The 27,146-nt window shown below is 39.2% G+C and overlaps 1 pseudogene; it reads right to left on the reverse strand.

The window, feature by feature from the left end:
* Positions 1-27,146, reverse strand: part of LOC144255410 (regulator of microtubule dynamics protein 1-like) — a 79,652-nt pseudogene that overhangs the window by 31,609 nt on the left and 20,897 nt on the right.

Genomic DNA, 27,146 nt, shown 5'->3' on the forward strand with positions numbered 1-27,146 from the left:
TTCAACGGTTGTCTGCTTTTGGGGTCCTACTGGGAATAAAGCAGTTAAGACTGACCCATGGCTCATCCCCTCTTGGACTTTAGCAGAAAGAGGGCTGGGCAGTCGTTCCAGGGGCTCATCTGTACCAGAGGTCGCTGGAGCAGTGTTAGAAACCGCAACCAATGCAAGTGAGTGGAATAATGGAGAAGCCTGTGGTCGATCAGGATGAGTGCATTACTATGTGTTTTTGTTGTTCTCTATGCATTGTTTTCGTCAGCTTTTGCATCACTGTGACCAAGAGACCTAACAAGAACAACATAGGGGAGGAAAAGTGTATTTTGGCTCATGGTTTCAGAGGCCTTAGTCCACAGACTGCTGACTCCATTGTTCGGGCCCAAGGTGAGGCAGAAGGTCATGGGGAAAGGGCATGGAGGAGGAGAGCAGCTCAGGGCATGACAACAGGAAGCAGAGAGCGCTGTGCTCACCAGGGACAACATATAAAGCCCAAAGGCACACCCCAGTGACCTATCTCCTATGGCCACACCCTATTTGCCTACAGTTACCACCCAGTTAATTCATCTCCATGTATTAATCCACTGATTAAGTCACAGTTTCAGATAGGTCACAAGTCCCATATCATTATTCACTTCTGATGGTTCTGATCATCCATATCTCCCAGTCCTTTTTTTTAAAAATCTTTATATCACTTTAATTATATTTAAAATTATAAATATAATTAAAGAGATATAAAGAAATTGCTCTGCTTTCTCAAGTTTTTTTTAAAACCCATTATCTTTTCTCTTGCATCTGGGGACTGTCCTCTGTAGTGGACCATTTCCTTGATCTCTCCTGGATACTCTCCTACACCTTCCTCCTTTGCTGACTTTAATCTGCATCCTTCCATGGTGATATACCTCAACAGCCAGGATAGCAGCTTTTCTGAGTTCTGTGGGTCTTCCTACCTAACCACTACCCCTGAGGGGATCTTGGGGACCCTGATGCAGGAGGGGACACAGTTCCAGCTCTGCCCTGTGCACAGGTCTCCCGGTGGGTATCACCACCTCAGGATTTAAGCCAAAGGTCCAATTTTCTCTAGCCACTTTGTTAAACACCTTCCTCATTGACCTCTGCTGCTGGTTTTCTGTCCTTATATGTGCGGTTATTTGCCACAGAACACCTTTTGAAAGATGGATCACACTTGTGACCGTGGTCCTATAAGATTATAATGGAGCTGAAAAATTCTTATCACACAGTATGACAGCAGCCACTGTAACGTCATGATGCGATGTTTTATTCCAGTGTTTGTGGTGATGCTGGTGTACACAAACCTACTGTGCTGCTGCCAGTTGTGTAAAAGTAGAGCATGTACAATTACGAACAGTACACAGTCCTTGATAATGATGATAAATGACTACATTACTGGCTTATGCATTTACTATATTATACTTTTTAGCATTATTTTAGAGTGTACTCCTTTGACTTATATAAAAACAGAATTTACAATACAGCATTCTGGTAGCACATCTCCTGTTTACTGTGTTTCTTTGTAGTATAATTTTCTCTTGTGCTTTATTTAATATTGGGTTTTGTTCATCATGGCCTAAGGAACCATAGGCTAATATAGATAGGTTTTTATACATAAATAGGCCACACGGTCTAGGTGTGTGGTGAGCTCTATCATCTAGGTGGGGTAAGTGCCCTCCCTGTTTGTACAGTGACAGAACTGCCTGAAGACGTAGTTCTCAGAATGTATCCCTGTCATTAAGTAATGTGTGACTGTACTGTGATCTGTTTGGGAGACATGTTTCTTCTCCAGGACATTTACAGTGTCATGCTCAGGGCTGGTTTGGAAGAAACAAGCATGAGGCCCAGGAGTTATCTGGCTTACATTCCCATCTTGTTTTTCTGAGGCAGGAACATTTCATTGCCAGATGCCTGTACACCTCTCCTGGCGTGTAAGCAGCCCCCCTGACTTCTTGCTTTGCAGCTCCTGTGTCTACTGCAGATTAATCTCAGTTTCTAAGGCATGGCCATTTTTGATCAATGCCTGCGTTTTTGTCTGACCACTCTGAGCTTGGCACATAGTAGGCTTCCAGAAGATACTTGTTCATATTTTTTGTGTGAAAGCTCTTCATTCTTTCATCCTGTATTTCAAATTATCTTTCTTGTCTTTCTTCCTTGTGGAAAGGATTTTCTGATTTAATTTTGTGGTCAGAGACTTTGGAGCTGCAACGGGAAGCAACAATGTCTCTGTCTCTGCACAGGATGGACAGTTAGTCACTGACTTTAGGTGACCATTGAACTGATCGAAAACATGTTTTAAGCAGGTGCAGTGGCATGTGCCTAACATCCCAGCAACTATGGAGGCCAAAGTAGGAGGATCACAAGTTGGAGGCTAGCCTGCGCAGTTCAGTAAGACCCTGTCTCAAAATAAAAAATAAAAAAGGATGGAGAAGTAGTTGAATGGTAAAGCACTCCTGGATTCAATCCCCAGTACCAAAATAATTCTAAAAAACACACTTTAGATCACCCTATCATATATGTGTGTAAATAGACCACTGGATCCATTAATTAAACATTCATAATGAAGAAAGTGGTATTTCATCATCTTCCAGGACACATGAAAATAACCCTGCATGAAAATAACCCTCAGTTTCTCTTTTACAAATTAAAGAATGTCACTCTTATAGCCTATTGTCCACCCATGTAATCCCATTCACCATTCCTTCCTGAGCCCTCTCTGTGATTCTCTACAGCATGAGAAGCACTGACATTCACACACTGCATGTGAAGGACTAGAGTAGAAAGAGTCCTAAGCATCTCTCTTGGAAGCATGTGATGGAAACCGACAACATTAGGCTCTTAGGCAACATAGATAATTGAAAGATTTATTGCAAGGATATTTCAGAAACGTATAGAATCAAAGGAAGACTGTGGGCAATTGCTTATAAGATTTTCCCATGTGGCAACTCCAGGTCTCCTTTTTTCCTACCTCTCAAGAGTTTAGGAGCCTTTCTGGTTAGATTTCTTTTAGGTAATTTGCATAAAGAACTCAGATTGGCTGAGCTAGAGTCATGTGCCCACATTTGACTCAATCATTTCAACTAAGAATATAGCGGGATTGGATCACATGCTCCTCCCTTTGACTTTGCCTGTTACCAGAAGAGGGACAGGGCTGTAATGGGTGGCGAGGAGGGGTGGTTATTACACTTTTGACATGATAGTGGATGCTATACTCCTGATTATTTAGAGAAAGGTCAGAGTGGGTGCTTTTCTTCTTAGTGCTGTGTTGCTGACTTAGAGATCCATGTTACACAATAAATCTCATCTTCAAAGGTATAATTTGCTCTTGCCGGTTATTCTATGTGTAATATTGTCCAGGCTTGCTTTGAGTCCCTATTGAATTGCATCATATTTTGTTAAATGAGTTTCTTTTAGCCCGTCAAATACTCTTCTAAAGAACTGAAAAGAAAATGCAAATCCCCTAAAATTCCTCCAGAATGAGAATTTGATGGTCATTTAGTTTTCCCAAAAGTCCATGTTTCATGCTAAATCCATTCTTACTGCTGTCACCTGATTGTCTAAATTGGAGAAACCTGCCTGCCATTTTTCACAAGGACATTTGTGGGCGGGGGACTCAGTTAACACTCTGCTTGCTTATCACATCACTTGATTTATCTGGGGTAAAGGAGTGAGGTAGGAGTTTTGACAGGCAGTGATATCTCAGGCAGTGAGGCTCAAATACCTCTGCAAGAGGATAAAACTGTTAGCCAAACAGACCTTCTAAATACCACCAAAAAAGCAGGAATAAACCATGCAGACAGGAATAAGGCTCCCTTCCAAGCATTACAGAACCTGTCACACTCCAGCAAACTCAAAACACATACGCGAATATGTATATATCCTTTACCGTTATTAATGGTAACCAGAGAGCTAATGGTGTAAGTTTAGCATCACACAAACTCAGCTGCTGACAACTTATTTTTATAGAGCAGCCTTGAGAAATCTAACAGAGGTAAACCAAGGCGGGGGGGACAAATCATAAAGGAGGTGAGGGCACATAATTTAATCCTTGCTATTGGTACTCACTGGCTTCTAGAACTCACTTTTTTTTTTCAAGTATAAATTTTTCTGATAAAAAGAGAAGTCTAAACAGGGTTGGATAGGAGGACTAAAAAGAATACTGAAGCTTATGTGTGTGTGTGTTGGAGGTTGCGGGGTGTGGGAAGGATGCCGATTAAAGTGTTCGGTGATGATCTCCTGGAGGAGTGGGAGGTTCCCTCTTTCTGATCTGGTCACCTCTGTCCCATGAGGAAAGCAATCAAGCTGTGTTGCCAGAGTCCTAAAACATGACCTTCCAGGTTTTCTGTCAAGACCACATAAGTGCCCTGATATAGGGTTTTCCCTGCCTACGACAAAAATTACAACCCATGTTGTGCTCACATTGCAGCTCAGCCATGTGGAAAGAACACTGAACTTGGTGTCAAAGATCTGGATCAAGTGCTTGCAGTGTTCTTATTGGGCATGTGATTTAAAATCTGGGGAGCGTCCCTCCTTCCGCTGTGAAATAGGGCCAGAATAACCTCTTTCATAAAATCACCAAGAGAACTTGACGCAGCCGTGTTCAGGAAGCCACTTGTTAAGATGTCTAATGCCTTATGAACACTGGTGGTATTATTATTCGTGGTCTTTTGTTATCTCCTGGTTCAGTCTCTGATAAGGAGACACTATTGGCAAGAACTCCATTGGAACTCTGCCTGGCCGTTTACCTGTTCTTTTTCTTACTTAGTTTTATATCGTAGCTCGAAAGTGTTCCACAGGCCTATGGGAGAGTATTCTAGAATGTGAGAATGGACAAATCCTTTAGACCAAGTGAGGTGGGGCGACTGTAACTTCCCACCCCTTGGAAAAACACTGTTGATTTATTCCAGGGGTTCTTAACCAAGGATGATCTAATTCCTACTCCTACCCAGGGCACAATTAACAATGCTAATTGTAGTCCTGCTAATCATGCATATTTATGATCATCACAACTGTAACTGGCATCTACCAAAGCCAGGGGTGTTGCTAGACATTCTACAGCACATAGGACAGGCCCCAATAATAAAGAATGATTCAGTCTGAAACGTCAGTAATGGTGAGTCTGAGTAACTGCACCTTGTGTGGAGGAGAAAGCTTCCTTCCTGGGCTTCCAGATGGGTTTTGCCACTGTGAGCTTCCGGAAGGGAAGGACCGCCACCATGCCCCTATTGCATTTCCTCATTTTCTCATCATCTCTGTTATAAAATCCGTAGCATTTTGAATGCTATCCTAGATCAGGTGATATAATTTACATGTATTTCCTCTAAATTATAATGTTTAAAAATGCTATGGTTAGCTGGAAATGACTACTTCAATACTTTTCCATCTCTTGATCGTCTTTTTTAGAAATGTTTTATATCCCATATCTTTAAATAAGACCTTGCATACAAATATACTCTCTGCCTTTCTTTTTATTTTTTTTGCTATTTTAGACATGTATTTGCTTGAGATATTCTAAATCTTTTATATACTTCAAATGCAAATATGACGCCTAGAGGAAAAAAATCATGAAACCGTTATAGAGTAGCCTAGTCTCAGAAAGTATGCCACCAACAGTAACTTCCGATTTTTAAAAATTTGAAATAATTGAAACTTTATAAAATATTTGCAAGATTACTGTTGCATACCCCATATTCAGATTTCCCAATTATTACTAACATTTTATAACATTTGCTTTATCAATATCTCTCATTTCCTCTAAGCACATAAATGCACATTTTTTTTTCTGAACCACCAGAGAATAAGTTACATAAATGATTCCCAGTAACCCTATATACTTCCAAGAATATTACCTAAAAATAAATCTGGCTTCTGTATCCCTTTGACATCATTTTTTTTTAATACCAGAGATTGAACCCAGGGGCACTTACTCACTGAACCATATTCTGAGTTACTTTTGTTTTTATTTTGAGACAGGGCCTCAGTAGTTTACTTACAGTAAACTATATATACTTACAGTAAATTGCTGAGTGCTGAGGCTGGCTTTGAACCTGTGATCCTCCTCTCTCAGCCTCCCAAGCTGCTGGGATTACAGGCATGCATAAATGTGCCCTGTGACATCATTTATTTTTAGCCCTTCTTTACTTTCTGTTCCAGACTCATCTATTGCTTTCCATGCCCATCCTTGGTATCAGATATTTCTCCAGAAATTTCTGGTTTCTTTCAGTGGAGAATTGAATTTAGAAACTACAGTCTCAGATCATGGTGTGCTCATTGCCAGTGGGCTGTCTTTGTTTAGGTTCTAAAGACACACTTATATCCATATTCTGATTGAATATCAATCAATCAATCAATCATCTTACCATGAGTAGCTTACATGAACACTTTCAGTTTGACTCTAATCTCAAAGATCCCAAGGAACTTATTCTATTTTTTTTTTCCTTTTCATATTTGTGCTCCTTTCTGACAGTGAACACCTATGGTTCTCAATGTATTTACTTGTTTTCTCACCCCCAACCCCCTTCTGTACCCAGGCTCCCAACTATCCTGGCCACCCCTTAGTAGTTCTCTGGGCCACTTTGTCACTTGGCCACTTCATCACTTCTTGGCAGAGACATTTAAGAAACAATTCTCTGCTTTTAAGGGAGATTATAGATTTTCTTTCACTTTGGAAAAGGAAGGATAAGACCATGCTGAGAGGGTAGGAACTGTGGCCTCAGCCAAGGCATAGGAGACTTGATGTTCATTAGCCACATTAAATATATTAAAATACATTAAAATATTCTCTTTACAAAATAGACATGAGAGGGCATGGGAATTAAAAATAATATTTGATCTTACATTAGGTTCTGGATAAAAAATTATATAAAAGATATATTAGTATAATTGGAGAAATTTAAATATGAATTATATTAGTAGAACTATAATTATGACATATATACTTTATCATATTGCAGTTGTATGAGAGGATCTACCTTTTCTTGAGAAATGCACAGTGAGGTATTTAGGAATAAATGGAGATGATATGCACATCTTTTTCTGAAAGGGCTCAAAGGTGATATCTACATAAAAAAATGTGAGTTTGAATCCTCTTGGCAGTGGATGAACTTAAAGAAATTAATCAACTTTCCATTCTCAATTTCCTCAATTTAAAAAGGGGATGTTAATCATTACTGATTCTTGTGGTTATCTTAGAAATCAGTAAGAATATGTATACAGTACATAACTTGGTGCCAGACACCAAGTTGGGACTGAGTGAGAATTTGGCAAGTTATATACGAATGCTAGAGACCTGTGTTCCATGAGTAATTGTAACAATAACAACAACAATGCCTGTTTTTGAGAACTTGTTCCCAGTGTTGGGTCACATCTTTACAGCAACCACGTGTGTGCTTTCACTGTCGGTTAATTAGGTTATGTTCTCACACCTAGACCAAAGATAAAGGTCAGTGAGGCTGGTGAAGAGTCATAGAAAAAAGCTTTTGTTTGCACATGGAGGAGGGAAGATTCATTCTCCAAAGGAGCAAGGAATTCAGCATACAAAATAATGAACAGCCATCAAAGTTCTCAAAACAATCTTCAGGAAAATTTGGAAGATATAGTACTTCTATTGACGTGCAAAGAAAGAACATCTTTGGATAGATAACTTGTCCAAGGTCAGCCATATGTTTCCAAAGCAAAAGAGCAAGGTTCAGATCTTGCTTGGAGATTTGATTGACACATACCATGCCATCAATGGCTCTGCTATTCTTGGGACGGATTAATGTCATTAATAGTTTTAGCCTTTCTACCTCTTTTATCAGTTTACTATTTGCTGAACTCAGTGCCTCTTTTGTGCTTAGAGAGGCACAGAATCCCTTAGAGTCCTGTGGTTTTCATGTATCCGTTTTTTCCCACTTCTACAGAATTGTATTGATTGTCTTCTATATGCTGATTTAAACATAACTGAATATTACATCGTTAGGAAGACATAGTGTATCTATTTTTAATGGTATCCAATGGCTTTGTGACTTTGTAGACTTTAATGATGTCTGGGCTACAGACAGCATGGGTCTGTGCAGGCAAAGTGAAGTACGCATGTTCCCTCCTCCCCACACCTTCCTGAGCCTTATTTTCTGCTTCCTGTGCCTGAACCTCTTAGACCCCACCCACTTCTCCACCATTCAGATGCACCTCTTGGACAGCTTCCTTCATGTTTCTTTATCAGAATAAGATACTTATCAGGTGTCAGTTGGTATTGAAGTGACAGAGATAAATGCTATCTAGTGTCTACTTTGATGAGAACATAGTCTAATTAATTGTCCCCCATCATCACAGTTACATTTGACTTCTGATTGTCCTGGATATGTCTGCTCTCCCTCTGCATTTTATTTCTTTCTTTGAAGAGAGGGACAATTTTAGTTTTTCATATCATCTAGCATGGAGTGTCAGACAATGTCCTAACTTCACTTTCACTTGGTTTACATAGGAAAGTCTCTCAGTCTTCCAATTATTTATGCATTTATTCATTTATTCTGTTGCACATTTAGCTTCTATTTATTGAGACTTTACAAAATGCCCTGTGTTACTGTTCGCATTGGAAGCTAGTTGGAAGGACTGGGTAACACTTGTCACCCTATAATAATTTAGATTAGTGGTTCTTACCTAGGGACAATATTGCCCCCCTTCTCCAGGGGACATGGGGAAATGCCTGGAGATATTTGATGATCACGACTGAGGAGTGGTTCCTAGTATTTAGTGGTTAGAGGCCACAAATGCCACTTTAAAAGATCCTATAATGCACAGAATCTCTCCCCTGACCCTCCACCCACTTCAAGAATTATCTAGCCTAAAATGTCACTTGAGCTGAGGATGAGAAGCCTGATATGGATTTTTATAACTCATAAAATTGGACATGGTCCCCCATTTTAATATCAAGGATCACCTAAATCTCTCTAGAAACTGAAAACATAGAACAGAAGTTTTTTCCACCTGGAAGCTGTGAAGCTTTGATGATTTCAGTTTCTCCTCACAACACCCCTGAGAGACAGAGGACATTCCTGTTTTACTGATGAGGCAACTCCGGCTTGAAGAGGTTAAGCAACTGTCAGAAAAAAAAGTGTTCACTTTTCCTCCTTCATGAAGTATAGCAAAGAAGTTATTGAGTTTTCACGGAAAGGCTTGCTCTGGGCAGCTGGGTGTCAGCACTAGCATTTTTGGAAGAAATTCAAGTCCTCCCTGTATAGAGCTGTCAAGTCATGACTCGTCCTTAAAGGTGGGCCAAAAGTCCCCCTATAGTTTTTCAATTATGTGAGAACAACAGTTAAGGAGTTATCGATCTCCAGGGTGCACACTGGCACAAGGATGTAAGCATTAGCCAAGAAACAAGACAACTGTGGTCACTGGTAATTTTTCCTATTTCCATTTGGCCTTATGCAATTCCGGCTGCTTTTGAATCTCTCCTCCATGTCACTGTGTCCTTATCGGAATCCAAACTCTCCTCCCCTCCTAGTCTCCTGGGCACATAGATAACTCTTTTGCCCTTTGCAATCTCCACACATTTCTATATTGCTTTGTAAGGGTTTTTGCAGTTTCGTTTATGCTTAGTTTGTATTTATACACTGATTGTAAGCATCTTTGTGAGCCGATAATAAATGCTACCAAACAGCAGATATGCTCTCACAAAGAGGATCACCCTCCATTCACTGCATTCTTTCACTTACTCTATTTCAAAATAATTTATTAAGTGTCTGGTATATACCAGGTATCATGCAAAGGGAATTTATACACAAAGCTATTACTTTGCACTGGAAGACAAAAGATACAGAACCATGGGCAGATTCTATGAAATAAAGCAAGGAAATCATGTGACCTAGTACTTGCCACTCAGATAAATACTAGAGATCATTATTAGTATTCTTCCCAACACTGAGAAGGAGGCTATGAAAGTAGTTGATGTTTTGTACAAGTTTGTTGTGCGATTGAAGGAGTCTACGCTGGGACCCCAAAATAAGTGTCAAGATGCTGACAGATGTATTTGTCGTCCTTAGTGAAGAGTTTGGGTGAGCAGACATGTTTACAGATGTATCATCTATCAGCTGAGTTAGTACAGGGACTATTTGACAAGCAAATACGTGTTTACAAGTGAAGTAAACTACTGGGTCTGCATGATGAGGTGGAGCCGGATTCCAATGTCCTCAGCTCTTACACTAAGAGGCATTTGATTTAGTTGGAATCTGTCGGCCGCTATATACCAGACTCAGATTCCATGGTAGGATTCTGGAGAGTGAGATTTCCAGTATATCTTATGAGAGAGCGCCCTTGTGATAATAATAGCTCTAGTTACACATAGGGGAGTCAGGGAAGCTCAGTAAACAAGTCTGAAATGTCAGAACCCATAGTAGAAGCAATAAATTATTAAATTAGGAAGAAAAACGGTTTTACATGTACTTCCATTTGAGATGTGTTTATTCAGAGCTTATCACAAATGCAGAGGGTTGAAGGAGGACAAAACATGAGAGTCTACCTCTCCCTGACAGAAGAATCCCTGTAGCTTCATTCCATGCTGAACAACGTGGGTCTTGCCTTTGCAAGAAGGATGTGGATTGCCAAGATGGCTCATTGCCACCAAAGGCCTGCATGTCCTGCAAAATGGAGATAACAGGTCCTGGCATAATCCAAATTACGGAATGGATGTTCAAGTCAAATGATACACTCTTCATGAAAATCCTATGACTCCTGAATGAATCTATGTTATCTCATTTGAGTTATTTCCCTAGGTTATTTCCCAGACTTCCATTTCTGGTCTTAGCTCAAACTGACATGCCAAATATGCCCCTAAACAAGGTCTTCCTTTCTAAATTTTGTTTTTCTTCAGTTTTAACCTTTTCTATTAAGGGATTTTGCACAGTGTTCTTTGAGAGAAGGCTGGATTCTTTTCTCTGTCACCCAGCACATTGATCATTGGTTCCTATACTGTTCTGTGGTCCATGTATAATGCCTGACACTTAAAAGTTCTAATCTACCAATCACTGAGTAAATGAAAGAATGCATCCAATTTATTACTACTTCCTTTTCCACCTTAAATTTCAACCTGACTCATGTGTCTTTTGCATTTCCCCTACGGCTTTATTGAAGACATCATCACACCCAACCTTGATTATTGCGATGAACTCCTATCTGGGTTTCCCCTTCCTGATGGCCTTCCTCCCTATTATTATTTAATCACCTAAAATGAAGTCATGTCCCTGCTTTACTCAGAGACTCCATTAGTCACGGTTGCCTACAGAAGGATGCTAGGACTCTCACTGTGCATATGAGATCCAGGCTGTGTATGCAAAACATGACTGACTTGGGTTCAAATCCTTTTTCTCTTATTCTTCCTTCCTACCTCCCAAATTCCCATAACTCAGCTCTTGCTCCCCACCTGCAACTCTATTTCAGCTTATATCATATCTCCCAACTTCTGTAAATACTCCTCTTGATTTAAAAACTTTGTTCTCTGTATCTCTATTAATTTATTTACATAAATAGAGTATAATTTCTCATTCTTCTGGTTGTACATCATGTAGAATTTCATTGGTGGTATAATCATATTTGAAAATAGGGTTATAATGTCAGATTCATTCTATTATCCTTCTTACCCCCTTACCCATACCCTCCCTTCAGTCCCTGCTACCTAATCCAAAGTAACTCTATTTTCCCCTAGCCCTAGCTCCTTATTGTGAATTAGCATCTGCATATCCGAGAATGCATTTGGACTTTGGTTCTTTGGGATTGGCTTATTTTGCTCTGCATGATATTCTCCAGCTCCATCCATTTTCTCACAAATGCCATAATTTCATCTTATTTAAGGCAGAGTATATTTTATTATTTATATACTCTACATTTTCTTTATCCATTCATCTGTTGAAGGACACCTAGGTGGGTTCCATAGTTTAGCTATGTGAATTGAGCTTCTCTAAACATTAATGTGGCTGGGTCACTGTAGTAGGTTGATTTTAAGTCCTTTGGGTATAAACTAAGGAGTGGAATAGCTGGGTCAAATGGTGGTTCCATTCCAAGGAATTTCCGTACCACTTTCCATAATGGTTGTACCAATTTGCAGTCCCAACAGCAATGTATGCGTGAGTGTACCTTTCCCCCCACATCCTTACCAACATTTATTGTTGGTTTTATTCTTGATAATTGCCATTCTGACTAGAGTGAGATGAAATCTTAGAGTAGTTTTGATTTGCATTTCTCTAATTGCTAGATATTGAACATTTTTTCATATATTTGTTGATTGATTGTATTTCTTCTTCTGTGAAGTGTCTGTTCAGTTCCTTAGCTCATTTATGGATGGAGGGAAGGGTTTTTTTTTTGTTTGAGTGTGTGTGTGTGTGTGTGTGTGTGTGTGTATGTGTGTGTGCATGTGTGTGCATGTGTGTTAAGTTTTCTTAAGTTCTTTATATATCCTGGAGATTAGTGCTCTGAGATGCATGTGGTAAAGATTTTCTCCCATTCTTTAGATTCTTTCTTCACGTTATTGATTGTTTTCTTTGCAAGAAGAAGCTTTTTAATTTGAATCCATTCCAATTATTGATTCTTGATATTACTTCTTGCACTTTAGGGGTCTTGTTAAGGAAGTCAGATCCTAGGCCAACATGGTGAAGCTTTGGGCCTACTTTTTCTTCTATTAGGAGCTGGGTCTCTGATCTAGTGCCTAAGTATTTTATCCATTTTGTACAGGATGAGAGATAGAGCTTTAATTTCATTTTGTTACATATGGATTTCCAATTTCTCCCAGCACTATTTGTTGAAGAGACCATTTTTTTTTCTCCAGTGAATGTATTTTAGTGCCTTTGTCTAGTATGAGATAACTGTATTTTTGTGGGTTTGTCTCTGTGTCTTCTATTCTATACCACTGGTCTATGTTTCTGTTTTGGTGCCAATGCCATGCTGCTTTTGTTACTATGGCTCTGTAGTATAGTTTAAGGTCTGGTATTGTGATGCTTACAGCTTCACTCTTCTTGCTAAGAATTGCTTTGCCTATTTTGGGCCTCCTATTTTTCCAAATGAATTTCATGGTTGCTTTTCTAGGTCTCTCTGAAGAATGTCATTGGGATTTTTAAAAAAATATTTATTTTTGAGTGATAGTTGGACACAATACATTTATTTATTTATTTATTTATTTATTTATTTATTTATGGTGCTGAGGATTGAACCCAGGACCTCACATGTGCAAGGTCAGTACTCTACCGCTGAGCCACAACCCCAGCCCCTGTCATTGGGATTTTAATAGGAATTGCATTAAATCTGTATAGCTCTTTTGGTAGTGTGACCATTTTTACAATATTAATTCTGCCTATCCAAAAGCATGGGAGTCTTTCCATCTTCTAAGGTCTTCTTCAATTTCTTTCTTTAATATTCTGTAGCTTTCATTATAGAAATTGTCTACCTCTTTTGTTAGATTGATTCTCAAGTATTTTATTTTATTTTTTTTGAGGCCATTGTGAATGGGATAGCTTTCCTAATTTCTCTTTTAGTGGATTCATCACTGATGGTATAGGAATGTGTTTGATTTATGGGTGTTGATATTATATCCTCTTACTTTGCTGAGTTCCTTTATTAATTCTAGAACATTTCTGGTGGAATTTTTTGGATCTTCTAAATATAGAATCAAGTCAGTGGAAAAGAGTGATAGTCTGAGTTCTTCTTTTCCTATTCGTATCCCTTAGTGAACTTCTGCTCACCATTCAAGATCCAGCTGGATTGTTATGTCTGCCCTCTGCCTTGAAGCTGCTAGTTAATCTGTCACCCTACTTTGATTTATTGCAAAAAATGTTAAAACTTTCCATGAAAGAACTTACTGTTCATTCCATTGTTTTTTTTTCATGTTACATGAAGTCTTTACATGGTTCTATTATCAACCAAATTGATTTTGGATGAAATATCTAACAACCTCTTTGTGGCTCAGTTTCCTCATCTGTGAAGTAAAAGTAATGGTAGTAAATTATTTTAGAGTATTGTGAGGTTTAAATGCATGAATCATGGTTAGAATAGTGCCTAAAACACACCCAATAATAGCTACTTCTGTTGTATCAGTTCTCCAACAACTAAATAAGGCAAGTATTATTAACTTTATTTTTACAAATACAGATGCTGAGGTTAAGCAAGATTAAAGAACTTGACCAAAGATGTGTAACTAGTAAACGGGAGAGCAAAGATTTGACCCTGTAATCCTGAGATCCCACATACATAGTTCTGTACTTCATAGTTAGCAATATAGGGTTGCAGTAGAGGTATTTGTTTCACTATCTGGTTTCTTTATTGGAATGGACTTTTAAGGAACACTTGCTTCTGGAACATTAGTATCTGGCACAGTAGTCAGCACATAGAAAACCCATAATGAATACATGTGTGAATAAACATGATCAGTATGCCATTTAGCATTAGGATTGGCCATCAGAATTTTCCAGCAAAGTATGGTTATTTTTTTTGCTTTACCATGCACATCTATATTAGTAAATTTTCCATTGCTATAAAAAATACCTAGGCTGGGTTCTTTATATAGAAAAAAGGCTCTGGAGGTTCCAGAGCATGGTGAAGACTTGGGGTAGGTTCTGGTGGAAACACAGCGGATGCCATCATGTTGTGGGAGTATATCGAAGAGGGGAAGAGGGGGAGATCACATGGCAAGACAGGAAGTCAGAGCTTGCCTGGTGTTTCATGAGAACTATGTTAGTCCCTTCTGAAGGCTGCCCCCAGGGATCTAACAACCTCCCACTAGAATCCACTTTGTAAAAGTCCCACCACCACTTACCATCACCACACAGAATGCCAAGCTTCCAATTCTCACACCCTTTACCCTCAACCTATATCCAACCATAACAAGATCCTAAGATGGGGACCACCTTTGCAAGTAGGTGGAGCTATAAATCAGTCTGAAGTCCCTATTCCCTCCCCTGGTGGCTGCTTCTAGCATGGGCCATGAGGCATTATATGTGTCATTTGTATAATTTTTAGTCCATAACTCTAGAGGGCAAGAAATGTCACATTCTTTTATTATTTCCTTAAATCCATTTTATTCTGCTCTTAGCCTCTTATCACCTGGCTGGTGATAAATTCAATTTCAGTCATTATTGGGGTTCTCTTTGTTTCTCTGTGGGGTCTAAAGGAATCTCAGGTTAATAAGGTGTTAAAAACAAGGAGAAGCCCAGAGATCCCCTTGTCTGGGTTGTTCTTCACCTTTGCTATTGCTCCTTATATTTGTGGCTATCAGGATTTCTACTCAGAGATACTCTGCTTAGAGGCCAACTCTGGTCTGCACAGTTGCATGAGGGGATAGCTGCTTTCCTTCTTCTGCACCCTGTGCAGCCATTCTATGGCTGTGAAATGTCATGGAAATCCTCTTCCCATCCCTCTGTCAGATGCTCCAATCCTCCTTCTGGTCTGAAAGCTCCTTTCTTTAACCTTCTTTCTCCATTACCTTCAACTGATCCAGAATCACTCAGCACGATCTCCTTCTGATGGGTTTTAGAAACCCACTACGGGACTCTATATTTTTCCAGAATGTTGTAGCAGAAAGAGATGCCAATACTGGTTATTATTTCACATTGTAACAGGCTTATTTATACAGGTGCTTGCGTTGCTGTGGGCAGAGCAGGTAGCAGTCAGTAGCAAAGGGATGGAAAAAGGGAAGGAACCAATCCCTGGGAGTTTCCCTGTATCTTCCTGTCTCTCCCAGATTTCACCACCTTCTCCCTTTCTCATTCTCACATGATTCTCCTCCTCATTTTGCAGAAAGGAAGTGTGAGTTTTCTTAGACTTTTGTGACAAACCAGGCCTGAATTCTATTTCCTCTTCTCCAAAGGCTTATTGAAAAGAATAAATCATTTTTGGTCTGCATGTTACCTTTGAGTTTTCTTTTGAAATCCCACGTGTAATTTTGCAGACTCCAGAGCCTCTGGCATTTCTTATTTGGCAGCCTTCTTGCAGTTACTTCGGTATTGGAATACAGCAAATAATTTAATTTTATCTCTTTCCTTACATTGCTTTTAAGTTTTTTTTTGCCCAAGGTGCATGTTGCTTTAGGTGAGTTTTATAGGGCTTAGCAGACAGTTCGTTTTTCTTTTTATTGACCTCAGACACAAGGTGGAATAAACACACTTGTTAATATTTGGAACTTAAACAATGAGGCCACGGCTGCGTCTGCTAGGCCTCCCCCTTCTGATTTTATTCCTTATAAAGATGATGGATGTTATTAATGAGGGGCTTTGCTGTAAATCAGTGGAAACACCTTCACTGTTCAACAAAGTTTTCATATTGGGAAGATTTCTGTTTTATAGTATTTCTGCCTGATAGGCATCTATTATAAAAAGTTCCCTTAGGAAAAGCCTCAAAGAAAAATCTCCTTTAAAAATAAAAATCTTGGACAAGGTGGAGGAAGCCATGTGGCTCAGGGTAGCCTCCTTCTCAGACATTTAGTTCCAGTTCCAAATGCTTGGTGACTTCAGGCTGGGCTTGCAGTCAAACATAAAATCCTTATTAAGGACCAGGGCCTCAAGGTTGCCAAGGTTAGTTGCTTTGGTGCTTGGAGGATGCTGACTACACCAATAATGACATCTCACCTAATGAAACTGTCAATGAGAGGGCAGAACCCCTGAGTATAGGCTACATAATCAGAAAGAGTGTGGGACATGGACTCCTGATTTCTCTGTGTCACTTACAGTTTTCACCTGGTATGAGCTGCCAGTGGGCATCTATGTACATACTAGGTCAGAAACTACCTAGTTAAAATTCTGGGCCATCCCTGATAGAAAATCACAAACGCCTAACTTGTGTGTAGTGCCAGACACATTATAGACACTGATTCTTGTAATTGAGTTAATATTGGTAAGTGCTTAGGATACTGCCTGCCCTGTCATGAGCACTTGGAGAGTAGATTTATGATTGCTTTTGATTTTCATGATCATATTAAAAAAATCAGATCTACCATCACTCTTCTGCCAATAAGAAACCTGATATCTGTTGGGGTTCAAATCTGGCTATAGTCAAAACAAGGTGATAACATGTCACAAACCCATGAGCCAATCTGAAACAATTCCCAGTTACCAAAGCTGGGTTCTTTTACAGTTAATGTATTATTTTTTAAGTCAATAAAAATGCAATGTTTTTGTGTGTAATTTCTTCTTTGAAAAGGCCTATGTTCTTGCCACACACCTGAAAGCAACTGAGCAGCTTCTGTCTGCATCTCCTTTGTGTGTGCTGGGAAGGCCTTAGCTTTCATCAGCCAGAAAGCAGCAAGTTTTTATTGTTTAACTTCATGTATGTCTTTCCTGAAAGAAGCCAAGTTTCTTCTTTGGAAGATTGAATCCATCCATTTGTTTTTCTCCATGAAAGTTGGTCAAGTCCTCCTTCTAGATGGAGCTTGAAGGAGTTGCAAACAGCAATTTTAGTAATTATTTTTTGGTACCAAGGCATTTGAACAAATGTGTAGCACCCTGTACTCTTAAGGCGAATGGAGGTAGAATCTTTAGGGTTCAGTTTAATTTGTTTCTCAATATGCTCCTAGTTAGTGTAGGCATTTGCAAATTTTAATATTGACGGCTTCATAATCAGCAACGTTATGCAGCTAAATCTTTCTAATGCAGATTGCAGCAAAACTTGACTCACTTTTGTTTTCTGTGTTCCTGTTGCATGCTCTAAGCCTTCATATACATAGAGCTTTTTTCTTTTTTCTTTTTTTAAGTCTTGTTAAGTTATATCACTGTGATGCCCAAACCAAATGCCACAGGCACACTACACCTTCACTTTTCTTGTATGGGGTTGGAAACTGATGTTTTCCTCTTTCCTTCTCTTCAAGGATTTCTTCAACTTTGGCTGTGGCATGAACCACAGCAGCCTGAGAAATGATAAGTTTCAAAACCCAAATAAGACAAGGCTGGGAATCAAAGGTCTCATTGGAAAGTTTCTGAATTTCCTTTCAACTTAGAGCTGTAGAATCACTGGGGCTGTTGCCCACGGCTGCCCCAAACCTTCCTTGGGAGTTGAGGTCCTGGGGTAGCCACAAAGGGAAAATGCACCATAGTGTGAAGGCCAGCATCATGATCTGTGCACAACTTCTCATCCTGACTCCACACACCATGTGACTGCTAGGTAGCAGGGTGAGGAGAAAGGCCTCCCAGTCTTTCCTGAGAGAGGTGCCTCCTCCCGCTTCCTGGCCAGCACCTCTTCCCAAAGCTGGACAATGTGAACAACAAAATCGGTAATATTGTATTGAATTTAACCCAAAGTGTAAAATAAATACCCATGAGTCAGTATTCATATAAATAAATGATTGAACAAGTAAATATATGGGAGAGAAGAGACAAATCTGTACAGAAGAATTCCAAATAATTTATGAGATGCTCTTCCCCATAGGAAGTGCAGCTAAATCTTTCTGCATTAGCCAGCTTTGTGTTACTATGAGGAAATGCCCACGGCAGCTAACTTCCTACAAGGAAGTGGTTTATTCAACTCTCAGTTTTGCAGGATCAAGATTTGGGCTGCCCTATTGGTTTGGGCCTTTGTGGGGAGGATGCTGGATCATGATGACAGTAGTGCATGCTAGAATGAGTAAACACATCTCCATCCAGGGAGAAGAAGAAGGAGAAAAGAAAGAAAGAGAGAGAGAGGATGGGTGGAGTCCATATGGTCTTTGGAGTACACACTCCCAACATGGCTCTCCTACAAGGCTCTACCTCCTGAAAGTCCACAGCACCTCCCAATGGCACCACCATGGGGACCAAGTTTTCACATAGGGACGTTTAGGGGACACTACCTATTTCAAACCTTAAGACTTTCCTTTCCTCCACCGTGTGATGTGGACTGTGTTTAATGACTAGTTTCCAAAATAGAATATGGAAAATGAGGAAAGGGAATTTTCCATATTCTGTTCTGGCAAACACGTTATTTTGGCCAGGTGGTGATGGCAATTTTAATACCGTCACTGAAAAGTCACCTCTGTGGATGCACCATTGGGATGGGAATGATGTGATGTGATGAGAATGACACTTTTGCAGTTTTCTGTCTCAAAACCCATAATTCACCATGATCTGTGCACAATGTAATTTTAGTGGAACCTTAAGAAATACATCGTAGAAGCTTAATTAAGAGGTAGTCAGCAAAATACCTGAGCAGTACTGTTAAGGTCACTAGAAACTAAAGTAGGGAAGAGGTTGATAAGTGGCGCACTGGAGATGGTTAGAGCGGTGAAGCTATCTGTACCATATTATGATAGGTTATACTTGTCATTATAGAAGGTACAATACCATAAGTGAAGCCTAATGTAAATTGGGGGTTTGGGTGATAATGCTGGATCAATGTAGGTTCATGAGCTGTCACCAATGAGCCCTCTGGTGAAGGATGTTGAGAATAGGGCAGGCTAGGTATGTGGTGGGCCAGGAAGTGGATAGGTAATCTCCATACCTTCCTCTCAATTTTGCTGTGAACCTAAACTACTCTAAAAAAATAAAGTCTAAAACAAAAGAAAAAAGAAAAAAATTGCCAAAAAAAAAAATCAAAGAAAGTCTGAGAAAGTATCACAGACCAGTGAAGCCTAAGGAGATATGAGCACTTAATGTAATATGGTATTCTAAATGAAAGCCTAAAACAGAGAAAGACCATCAGGAAAAAAAATAACAGATGAATGGAGTGTGGAGTTTAGTGAATGGTAATAAGCCAGTGTTGAATTCCTGGTGATAACAAATGTCCCTTGGTGATACAAGGGACTAACTACTGGAGGAAATTGTGTGTAGAATATATGAGAACTCTGGATTATCATGCCAACTTTCTTTTGAGGTCTCCAAAATTTTCTAAGGTTCCCAGTTTGCCTAGAATGACCTTCCTCACCGCCTCTGAGACTGGACCCTCTGAGCAGGTTCTGAGACAGTTTTGTTGGGAGGACTGTCAGGCGCTGGCTCCATGTTGAAACCTTCCTAAAAAAAATAGATTAAAATAAGACATTTTACAGACTACCAGAATTCATGTCTCAGTCTTTGTGTATATAGCCTAGGTTCTTTCTATTTATTTATAGACCTATGTTTATTGAAATTCAATTTTTAAAATGTATTTAGTTATTAAGCCAAAATTTTCAGAAAGACAAAAGCATGGTTCTTAGATAAACAAAAATTAAACATATGTCAAAGATTTTATTGGATTCATTTAATTAAGGAAGGAACCAAAGAATATTTGTGAATCTAGGAATGCATAAGTATCTTAAAAGAAAGCTCGAATAAGACTGTTGGGTTAGAGACAACACTAATTAATATCTCTCACAGGTCGATAAACAGAGCCATTGGGGTTTTCTGTTTAACTGGCCAGAAATTATTTGCATCTCTAGTTGTATAAATCTATAAATTAATCTCTGTTCCTACAGAGGTGTAAAATAGAAAGTCAAGCTCAGGAGTACATAGAACAAAGCCCAATAATCTCTTTTGTTTATCTTAAAGCTTGCGATATTTTGGTTATAAGTCTTTCTCTCAACCTTGGTGAGTAAATAATCTTCAACAATTATTCTCAGTTGTATGAAGAAGCTGATCTCCTTCTGTTTGGCCTAATTACTTACAAAGGTACAGCAAGAGTGTTAATTAACCATGCAGACCTCCTTGAGTTGTTTTTGAAAATCCAGAGGTATATATAGCATTGGGATTTACTAATACTTAAATATTAGCTCAGACTAGAAATTTTCATAATCAAACTTACATTGAAATTTTAAAGGCCCAGATTATTGGGTCTTGTATCTCATGGCTAGTAAATCAAGCTAAGATATGTCATCATATTTAATATGCAATTTCAAAAATCGGAATCAGTTCTTTTGAGGTCTCCTAAATTTTCCAAGGTTCCCGGTTTGCCTAGAATGACCTTCCTTATCACCTCTGAGACTGGGCCCTCTGAGCAGGTTCTGAGACAGTTTTCTTGGGAGGACTGTCAGGCGCTGGCTCCATGTTGAAAGCTGCTCCTTATTCCTTAATGAGGACTGGTGATATCTGATTCAAATAGTATCAGTCTCAAATATGCCACTCTAGGTAACTCCTGGCTACATAATGTATTTGTCCAATATTATCCTGGTGAAAAAAAAAAACAAGATGGATTTATATTGAACTTATTCAAATAACTTTATTGCCATGAAAAGCAAAGGAAAAATAGTGAAAGTCTTGGTTTCTGAATTTTGAGAAGCAAGTAAGAAACAGTTATCATTTTATAACGTTTCATTGTAGTTTACAAAAGTAGAGTCTATTAAATAGAAGGTCAGTGGGGTGGGGGGGCACAGGAAGATGATGGGGGGGTGAATAATATTGTGATATGTTATTTCTATGTATGAATGTGCTGTATTATTAAAATGTGCTAATGAAAATTGAAGTTCAGAGGTAGTTTAAGGAAAAAAAGGGCTTCCTTAATATCCATAAAATTTAAAGCTGCACAGAATTAGTCTGACTGCCACTGTTACTATTATATTGTCATTTGGGTTTTCCAAAAGCCAATGGTAGGTTCCTGTTTCACAGCTCCAGAGGTACAACTCTCAGAGCTTAAGGGGAGTGCTTTGGCTCCTTCATGGAAAAGTCAGGAGGGAGATGAGAGAGAGAAAGAAAGACAAAGAAAATTTCTCAAAACTCTAATGAGTGTATTAACAGCATGTAGGGTGTGATGCATAATTATTTCATGTTCTGCATGTGTGATAAAGAGACAGACAACATAAAATGTTTATTTTTCTTCAATGCCTTTCTGTTCTGTTGCTGATAAGGATGCCATAGAATCTGATGGAAAATGAGCTCTAAAAAAATCTCCTCAGCTCCCCTTAGTTAACTCAGTGTCAGAGTTGAATTCTTGTAAATCTGAGGTATATGCGGTTGTTGGAGATCATGATCATGTTTTCACATTTTTTTACATTTAAAGCATTTCTCCTTCCCTGGTGCATGGGAAAGCAGTGAGGCTGGATGGAAGGCAGGGAGCTAGAGAAAAGCATTGCAGAGCTAAGAGGTCACTGTTGCCTGCTGTGACAATGAGCAATAAAATTGCACAAAATAATCTCACTAATAATACAGAACACTGAGCCAGACAAATGATCATGTACCTAATGGAAGAAGGATATTTGTATCTGTTCACTTTATTTCCACTACATTTCCAGGAATCAAAACTCATCCCAGATTTATTTCCTAAATAATTGGATTACTGGCCTTACTCTAAAACACATTTAAATATTATCGAAATTTAAAAGTGCCCATGTTGGAAAGAAATCAGGACATGTTAATGGAAAATCAATTGACCAGTGGGACTTATTGGAGTGGAAGTGTGTGGCCACCTCAGTGGTACATCTAGCATTTTGGAAGTATTTTGCATATGCAGGATTCACTCAAATTTACTAGATTTTGCTATTTTCTTTGCACCATTTTTACCCTGATCTATTTACTTTATCTACATTTACTATCTGGGAATTAGTTCAACTTACTTTAAGACAGAGGCTGCTGTTTAGTTCCCTGTATTCATTGAAATACAAAGCTGCCACTGGTTTTTACAGAACTGCTGTGTGTAGTTTCTGGGGCTTCATTCATTAATACATTTATTGCTTTTGTGGCCTGATCCATATCAGTGTTCACAAATATTAGCATCTTTCTTTTTAGCTATGTGATTTTATAACTTTTATTTTAAAGTAGATAAGAAATCTTTCTGGATTCTAATACAAGATATTCTCTATTTAAATAAACAGTACTCCATCTGCATATAGAAAATCACATTACCATCACTTTCAATGGAGCTACAATGAAAAGCACATTACTTCTCTTTTGTTTTTTCCCCCAATTTCCTTATGAGATTGGAATATATCTTATTCACACCTGTGTCCTATACAATGTTGCTACATAAAATAAAGATTGAATTTCTTTTTTGTTTGCCACTACCAAAGAAACCCAAAGATACTTGATAACCCTTGATCCTGTCTTTTCCCAGATGTCTTTGGAATGATGAATTAGAACACCCTTCTCTAAAGCTTACTATACTCCTGGGAAACAAATGTCTCTACCCCAAAAGAGAGCCACACAATGACTTCCCCCATGGATACCTCTCTGCATGTAGTTTTTACCTCTTGCATATGAGAAGGACACATGATAAACCTACCACTCCACTGCCAAGCCAGGGAGGTACTCAATCTCTCTTCTGGCCCCAACTCTAATTAAATGTGGATTTCATGGAAACCACAACCCAGACGTTTTATGAATTCAGAATATGCCGGCTTCATTATTCTTGTCAAAAGGCAAAACTAGACCATGACAGATGAGTTTCTGAGCATTTGCTGATCATTCATCTACAAAACATAATAGTTTGATTCTTTCACTTAGGGCTATTTACAGAAACAGAAGTTGATTAATTGAAGCTCTGGCACTGGGTAAATTCTCATTCTCTCTCTTTCTCCTGAATCCACTCTCAATGTATCTCAAGGAAATCATCATTAATAATACATTACCTAAGGAGGAACACTGTGACTCATTCCCTCTAGAGAAATTGTGTAATTTCATGAGCCTCAAATAAGCGTGTAACTATTTCTTTAACTCTATTTTATCTTTGTTAAACATATATTTGCATATTATTAGAGATTGTACAGAGTTTCAGATAGATAGATGTGTCCATACTTAAAAGTCCCATGAAACATGGGGTCAATAATAATAATAATAATAATAATGCCCAACATGTATTTAATACTGAATATGGTATTAAGTATTAAATCATTTACCCCACTTTAAAGAAGAGGAATTGGAGAGACAGGGAAATTAAGTGATTTATCCATAGTCAAAGCACTAGTAAGAGTCAGAATGTAGGACTAAGCATAATCGGCTTTGAAGCTTGTGCTCCTAATCACGGTGCTATATCATACTGTAGGCGAATAAAATTGGACCACAAACAGAGGATCCAAAGAGTAGATGGACGGTTAATGTTATAATTAATATAATTATTAAAGATATTTAGATTCCTCACTATTTGCAAAGGTGTCTTCTGAAATCACTTTTTACTACCACATTTATGGGGAATAAGAAATAGCTGCCTCATTGAACTGCTTCGGCCTCACCTCAATGAGCTGTGACTTCCAGAAAGTCACATAAGTGTCAACTTGGAAGTAATCATGGAGGTTTAGCTACAGTGCCCAATTCTTGCTGTGGGAAATGGGAGCGGGGAATTGACTCCTTTTTGGTTATTTTTCTATCTGTGATCATTGGCTCTTAGCAGCCAATCTAAACTTCTAACTCAAAGTTTCTTTGGCAAGGACTAACCAAGTTCCCCCCACCCCCTCTCACTGCATGGCTCACAAAGCATCCCATGTGCCTAGACCCGGGCCTACAGTAAAATCCTCTGAAGAACTTTACTTGTGACAAAGCAATCCTTTGGGCTTTTACAATGATACTCAGAGGACCAGGGACCCTCAAAGGAGGGCTGTAGATCTTTCTTTTCTTCCTTGATCCTTTAAAACCAACATGGCCAGGGTAGTAGCCCTGCAGAGCTCATGACAGGAAAGCAGGAAAAAGCGTTCTTCAGGAATATGTTGCTCAAGCATTCAGTGTGTCTCTTTATGGGGCCGTTAGTGTACTGCATGCCCGGTCCTCACATCTCTTCCTGAAATATGACAGCGATGGGGACAAAAAACATGCCCAAATGAGTCAGGAAATCAGACTTTGCCTCTCTCACTTGCCTTGTGACCTTGGGTTTCTCACTTGACCCTCTGGGCACAGTTTCCTTGTCCTCCAGGTGAGGGTCCTGTGATGATGGTGGCATTTGGTGCTCTGTGTGGTGATGGTGGCGTTTGGCTACAGGCCAGCCCCCAGGGCCAGAGGTCTGTGGCTTAGGAAACTCTAAGTTTACTTGGTCTACTTCTCAGCAATTTTAACATTTCAGACTCAACTTTTTCATCCTTGTGTCTAAGTTCTGTAAAATCCACATCATTGCATGGGTCTGTGCTGCCTATCTTCTGGATAAGAGATGGGACCAAACTGTTATCCTCTGTAGCTCACTGGTATATTTAGCAATGAAATAAATGTGACTTTATCAAGCTTCTGGGAACAAAGCGATGCCACCGTTTAATTTAGCATTTAATTACAATATCCTGCTTCACTGACAAGTTGCTGGGCTCTGACTGAGGAAACAGCAGAAAATGTATGTGACAGGTGTGCCTTGAATTTCAGAGTTTATTTTCCCCCGAGTTGTTCCCTTTAGCTTCAATCCTGCCACGTGGCTCTAAGAGGGATGTGGTATGAAAAATAGCAGGAGGGTATGAGAATACAGGTCTTGAGAATCACAAAAGTCAGTTCCTTGGCCTTCTGCTTTCCTGGTTTAGGTCTATGTGGTTGATGCCTGCTGAGCAAACCCCTGGGTTCTCTGCTGTATGTGTTTCCTCTTGCTGCTGTAACAAATTATTACGAACTTTGAGGCTCAAAATATCACAGATGATTTCTCTTACCCAATTAGAAATCTAAAAATAAATCTTATGAAGCTAAAATCAAGGAATTCGCAGGACTTTTTCCCTTCCGGAGGCTTCAGGGGAGACTATTTCTGTACCCTTCTCAGCTCCTAGAGGCTGCCTGTTTTACTTGTAGACATCATGTGGGGGTTGGGAAGGGGGATTCTTCTGTCTACCACACCACCTTCCTGGGGCACTGGATGCACTTAAAACTCACTGCTGTGTCTAATTTCCAACTCGCATCTGGGGTTGCCTGACATCTGGCCTCCTGCAGACCCTGATCTCTCTGTAATTTTGACCTGAATATTTTATTCTTTGACGAGCTTATCATGGACATGCAGTCCATCTTGTCAGTTGTCAGGACAACCCAATGAGGGAGGAACTTCCTTTCTCCACAGTTTGTGTACCTTGAAAGTCACACACAAAGGCAATCATGCAGGACCTCACAAATAGTGGCAAAATTGAGATTTAAAGCCAAAGGCTTTTCTCACTCTGGACATATTGCCTCTCTGTCAAGAGGAATTCTCTCTGTCTCAAGAAAGGTCTTCCCTCTGTCCAAGAGTAAGCGATACCCCAACTCTTCTGGTTATCAACCCTGATCTCAGGATTTCTTCCCTTTTCCTATTCTCTGGTATCTTAGACCATCACTTTTTTCTTAAGTCTTGTTGATTTCTTTATCACCTTTAGCTCATCCTCTTCAATTTATAATGGGCTCACCCCAAATATATCTTCTCCAAAATTGCCTGTACATTCCCATGGTTTTACCAAATACATGTGATTTACCATATATATGTTTAAAGAATGGTTTACGACCAACATTTCTCTGTTTTGTTCCTGTTTTCCTACCATTTGAGTTATGTAAAAAAAAAAATCCCTCTTACCCAACCTATCTGCAAAATGTTGCTGTGTTGGTCACACATTGCATCTTGGAAACTTTTTTCTTTTTCTTTCTGCAACACTGCAGTTTTGATTCTTTCCCTACTTAGTTGTCAGTTTTGTAGTTGGTTTCTGCCTGGGTTTGAATGTCCTGTCCAAAACTCATCCTGAAATTTAATTACAATTTTAACAGTGTTGAGAGGCAGGATTTACAAGAGGTGATTAGATTATGAGGACACTATCCTTATAAGTGGATGAAAACCATGATTGCGGGAGTGAGTTAGTTGTCTCAGGAGTGGGTTAGTTTATAAAGAGGGAAGTTTGGTCTCCTTTTCCACTCTCATGTGGTCATTTTACAACCCGACTCCATCATGGGATGATACGGCATGAAAGCCCTTGTCTGATGCTGGCACCATCTTGGACTTTTCCAGTGTTCAGAATCATGAACCATAAAAATCTCTGTACTTTATAAATTACCCAGTCTATGGAATTTATAGTAGCACAGAATGGACTAAGATGACTTGCTTTCATCTTTTGGATCTTCTTTCCAATTATAATTATTCCATCCTCCATGAACGTAGCCATCACCTTAATACTGATGATTCCCTAAACTCGATTTCCAAACTTGAACTTCAGTTCTACATACCATATGCTGATTGCATATATTCCCTTCAAGCCCTGCCAAACTTTCAAATGAAATATGTGCAAATGTGAACTCATTAACTCAGTAGGATGGCTTGAATCTTTACCACATACCAAATGCTTTGCTTGAAAGACCTGCAGACTTTAGGAAATCCAGGGGAGAAGAATGGTATGGCTACATTATTGT

The sequence above is a fragment of the Urocitellus parryii genome, chromosome 6, assembly GCF_045843805.1.
Source record: "Urocitellus parryii isolate mUroPar1 chromosome 6, mUroPar1.hap1, whole genome shotgun sequence".
Lineage (NCBI taxonomy): Eukaryota > Metazoa > Chordata > Mammalia > Rodentia > Sciuridae > Urocitellus > Urocitellus parryii.